We start from the raw sequence: 6,000 nt of genomic DNA on the forward strand, positions 1-6,000 counted from the left end.
AGAAGGATGAAACTCCGGACGCATCTGAACATCTGAATGAATGAATGAATGAAACATCTGAATGAACATCTGAACATCTGAATGAATTTGATGAAACTCCGGACACACCATCTTTAAGAACTGTAACACTCACCACGAGGGTCCGCGGCTTCATTCTTGAAGTCAGCTAGACCAAGAACCCACCAGAAGGAACCAATTCCAGACGCACAGGTATTCACTAGTTACGTTTGAAGGCTAAGGTGAATCGGGATGTGCTGAGAGAGCTGAAGTGTTAAAGATAAGCGTCCCAGAATGATAGATAAGAGTGCTATTAGAAAAGGTGATCTTTAGAGATACTGGGTACACAAGTTGGCCTCACTCTAAGGAAAGCCAATATATGACAATGAGCTTCATTGTTTGTCTACATTGTCACCTTGCCATGTCTCTCCAGACAAGCACCTTTTCAGCCCCAATACTAGGAAATATTCCCCCAACCTCCATTCTGCAACCTAATTACTTAGGCCCAATAAAGACCCAGATCATGCAGGCTGGGAAAGTGTGATTCATTATAAAGTATACCTTTATGTCTCTACACTTGAAAGGGAATTTTTTAAATTACACTTTTTGAAGGTGCTTCACCATAAAGCTTTTTATGAGTTCCCTTAAATATTTGAAAATATATTTTGATCCCAACTTCCAGGACCTTTCAGCTCTGATTAAGGAGTGCTCTGTGTCTGAGAAGGAAAGCTAGGAGGAGTGTTACTTCCATTCTCCACCTTACCAGGCTAATGGCATTATATTCACAAAGTGAGATTCCTAAAAAGGGAGAGGCAGAAGAAATCAATAATAAGTAGTAACTTCAAATACTGAAAAAATTTCATCTCATCTAAATGCGTAAGAAAAGTACAGATGTTTCCTTAGTATATGCAGTCCTATGCAAATGATTATGTAAATTAAACAAAAAGTTGAGACTGGCAGATTCCCAAGTTTGCTAAGACTTACTTATGTTAGCCTAGAATTCATCACAGAAACAAGGGTAAGGATTGTTGTTTACATCTCCTTCACTTAGATGTGAGGGGAGGCAAGATTGAAGGATATGCTACCTTAATAAAGTGAAGACACTCAAATCCGGGGACATGCTAGATAGATGGTTAGATGAGTAGATAGACAGTTTTCACCTTCAAAATGTTAGCCAACTCATTCATTATGCTCAGTTGGTTGTGGGCAGCAATGGGACTAGAAATGGAAATGAATCTGAGTTGGAGTGAATTTTGATGAAGTCCTAGTTCATGCAAGAAAGACTTTTTTCTTTTTTACATCCTCAGCTCACAAATTCCCAGAGGAATGGAGAACTTTACAGACAGTTACAGGGGAAGAATAAAGACCTAGTGTAACAAGCTATATCAAATCTTCATGCACTGGCCCTTTCAGAAGGAGAGACATAAAGATATACTTTATCATGGATCGTTCTTTCCTACCCTGCATGATCTGGGTCTTTAGTGGACCTGAGAAATCAGGTTTCTTAGGTTTCTAACTATAGATAGTAACTAACTATAGATAGACAGTTAGGTTTCTAATTATCTATAGATACATAGATGAATGAGCTGGCTAACATTTTAAAGGTGAAAGCTATTTATCTATAGTTAAAAACCTAAGAAACTGGGGCTGGTGGCAGCGCAGATAGTGAGGGATAGAAGAGAATTTTTCTCTTCTCTCTGCCTCCCTTAGACCTGAGTCTAGAAATATGAGCAGGTAAAGGTTTCAGAGAGGCTTGGCAGTCTTTGAATCTGGTAGCTCACTAAGTCCGGCATGCTAGTCATTACAGGCACTTCCTCTGTGCCCGTTTCTATGCTAAGCTCCATAGAGGATACAATGAAGTAAAGGCCACAGTCCTACACACATAAAAATGGGCTGTCCTTTGTGTAATAAAACATCCATACCTACAACAGTTTGTCCACAGTAACGTATGTTAATTCTTAAAATTGTGTGGTAGAGACCTTGAAGCATAACAAATAGTAATTACTTAATTACTAGTCCAATTCCACAAATATTTATTGAGAACACACTATACTTGATGCACTGAACAAGACAGTTCCTAAACTTGTCTGGGGAGACAATTAAGTGTGCAGTAACAATACACTATTTGATACTTTCATATGGTAGGAAGTTTCAATTTATACAACTGGCAGAAGGGCAAACAGGTATAGCCTGTTTGGAAAACTGTTCTGTAGTTTCTAAGAAAGTTAAACACACCGAATGACCCAGCAATTCTCCTAGGCATATACACCCTAGAGAAATGCAAACGTGTCAACCAAAATATTTGCACACAAATGTTCATAGCCACATTATTCATAACAGCCGACATGGTGGAAACAACCAAAACGTCCATCAACAGGTGAATGGATAAACAAATTGTGGGACATTCATCCAATGGAATACTATATAACAGTAAAAAATGAACTATGCACACACACGACAACATGGATAAATATAAAACATGTTGAGTTAAAGAAGCCAGACACAAATGAGTCTGGCTTCTTTGATGGTACAATTTCATTTATATGAGCAGACAAAAAGAATCAATGATTATAGAAATTGGAATAGTGATGATCTCTCAGGGAGAAGTCTGTACTGGGAAGGTTTAAAGAGAGCCTTCTGGCCAGGCACGGTGGCTCATGCCTGTAATCCCAGCACTCTGGGAGGCTGAGGTGGGCAGATCACGAGGTCAGGAGTTCGAGACCAGCCTGGCCAAGATAGTGAAACCCCATCTCTACTAAAAATACAAAAAATTGGCCAACCATGGTGGTGGGTGCCTGTAATCCTCACTACTTAGGAGGCTGAGGCAGGAGAATCTCTTCAACCCAGGAGGCGGAGGTTGCAGTGAGCCGAGATCACACCATTGCACACCAGCCTGGGCGACAGTGCGAGACTCCATCTCAAAAAAAAAACAAACAAAAACAAAAAAACACACACATACACACACACAAAAACCCCGGGGGGAGCCTTCTAGGAGGCTGGAAATGTGCTTTTATAGCTAAATACACATATAAAAGTTCATTCAGTTGCACACTTAAAATAATGTACCTTATGCATCTTATTGTAGTATGCTGCCTCTCAACTGAAAAGTAGAGGGAAAACCCCATTCAAGCTATTGAGCACACGTTACCAATGTCTATCCAAACTTCAGTGTATATAAACTTAGCTCAGAAATTCCACTTACAGCATTCTATCCTAGCTCAACAATTCAAAAATTTATGGGCAAGGTTATTCAGTGCAACTCTGAAATAGTGAAAACTGGAAATATGCTAAAGCTTTTAAATATCAGAAGGGTTAAATAAACGTGGGCTACATATAGCATGGAATAATATGCAGCTAAGAAGAAGCTATATCAATTTGATTAATAATTCAAATATATCCACAATATATTTTTCTGCTATAAAGAAATTTGCATGACAGTACATGTAGCATGATAAAGTATGTGTAAAAACAAAACTTTGTGTGTGCATGCATGTCCATAGTTACACAGAAAAAAGTAAAGACACACTCCTCATTGTTAATAGTGGTTTACCTCTGGGGAGAAGTATTGATGAGGCTTTCACTTTGTATCTTACATACTTCTGTATATGTTGAATTTTTATAGAGTATCTATAACTTTTGTAATTTAAAAGTTTAGTAATAATAGGAATATATGCAGTGTGATGAATTTCCCTGAGATGTAACAGTGAAAATGATCAAAGGGTGTTTGTTGACAAAGATGATAAATTCGGTCTTGGACATCTGGTTTTGAGATGCCTGTGGGACGTTCAGGTGGAGATGTCTAGAAGGGAGTTGGATATGTAAGTCTGGAGGAGAGAATAGTGGTTAGGGATGGAGATGGAGATTTTGGCAATGTCAATGGTAATTGAAGCCACCTTAGGAGTGAATGCGATTCCCAAGGGGGAGTACACAGAAGAAGAATGGAAGCAAGTAGGCCCAGAAATGAGGAGCACTGAGGGCCAGGCATAGGCGGATCATCCTGCAAGGGACATCCTGAAGGAATGGTTGGAGAGGTAGGAAGGAAACCAGAACTATGAGGTCCCATGTAAGCCAAGGAAACTTTGGTGAGATCCAAGAGGTTGAGCAGTGAGGAAGGAGAAGAGGGCAATGTAGCTCTTTGAATAAATGTAGCCACTAAGTTGCAAAAGTTGATGGAGGGGTGGAGGTCACTGGAGGAGACTGAGGTTGAGAAAGGTTTTTAAAATGTAGTGTTAAGATAAGAGAGAGATGAACACATTTACATGGTTAAGGGAAGTAGCTAGCAGAAATGTAGAGGTTGAAATATTGAGGGGGGACATAATTTAGCCAATAGAACAAGGAAGGAAGGGATGGGATCCACGGCACAGATGGAAGGATTCCTCTTAGACAGAAGGTGAGGCACTCCATTGTAACAGGAAGGAAGGTGGCAAGGGTGGGTGTGGACGCAGGCAAATATATAGATTTGGTAATCGGAATTTAAGGGAGCTCTCATCTGATAGCTTCTATTTTCTCTGTGAAGTAGGAGGTGAAGCAACCTGCTGAGAGTGAGAAGAGACTGATAAGATGGAGAAGGTTTAAAATAGCTGCTATCGAGAACAGGAGGAAGAGCTAAGTAGCAAAGCAGAAAAATTTGTAGGTCTCCTTAAAGATCCACTTGAGGTGAGAGACTATGGTCTGCATAATTTGGGGGGATTGTGTGGGATCATCCCCTGGGAGAGAGGGCAGAGGTGGAGCATCTACAGTGTCAAAATCCCTCATCAAATGGGTTAACTGATTCAAATAACTAGTCAATTCAGTGAAGAAAATATAGTAGCACAATTACTTGACACAAGAGCCCAACTTCTGATTAGTGCCCCAGCTGGAGCATTTGGATTTAATTCCATTACCCAAGGTTCTGCAGCATGCTGGAGAAAAGGGAACCCTAACAGTAGCATTTCATCATTCTAGTCACAGCTCAGAAGCAGCTCCCTATTAGCACCCTCACCTACAATTCTTTTTAAAATGGAATGCTTCTCATTGCAGCAATATTTATGGTGACAGAGAGATGAAGGCAATCCAGCATCCATCACCAAGAGAGTGGAGAGGCAAATGTGGTGGACACACATTCTCGAGTAGTTTGCAGCAATTGGAAATAAGAGATTAGTTGTACACAGAAAAAGATGTATAGATTTTTCAAACAGTGCTGGGTAGAAAAAAAAAAAAAAAGAATAGCAAGAAGCAGAATAATATATATAACACAATACCACAATACACAGTTTACGGAAATTTCAAAAGACATTCATTCAAACTGATAACACACATTTTGTAAGAACACATGCAAACAAAAATAGCTTAATTAAGCAGAAGACAATAGTTGCTAATGAGGGAGGGAGGAGAATTTGAGTGAAGTGTGGGGATGACAGGGAATAAATCAAGCAAGTTACCAATGATGATAAATGTGCCATGAGCTGAGTTTGATTAACTCAACCCTCTGCACCTAAGGCACTAACTAAATACAGAAATAAATAAATGAATTGAAGTGCTTTTCTAACCTCTTGTACATTTTGTTTCAGGCAACATCTTTATCTTCAACCTATAACAATTGGCCCACATAGGATCAGTGTTATCTAGGAGCAGGTTATCTAGGGCTGCCCCTCACCTCATCATTTGCGGGTTTTCTTTGCAGCTTTATCGAGGTATAATTGATAAATCAAAATTGTATATATTCAAGGTGTGCAATGTGATGTTTCAATATATGTATACATTGTAAAATGATCTCCACAATCAAGCTAATTAACATACCCATCATCTTACACAGTTAACTTTTTTGTGTGGCGAGATAGTTAAGATCTACTCTTAAAGTCTACTGTCTTATCAAATTTCAAGTATACAATATGGTATTCTTTTTTTTGGTTTCCTTTTTTTTATTATACTTTAAGTTTTAGGGTGCATGTGCACAACGTGCAGGTTTGTTACATATGTATACATGTGCCATGTTGGTGTGCTGCACCCATTAACTCGTCATTT

Source organism: Hylobates moloch, unplaced genomic scaffold (genome assembly GCF_009828535.3).
Source record: "Hylobates moloch isolate HMO894 unplaced genomic scaffold, HMol_V3 SCAFFOLD_7, whole genome shotgun sequence".
Lineage (NCBI taxonomy): Eukaryota > Metazoa > Chordata > Mammalia > Primates > Hylobatidae > Hylobates > Hylobates moloch.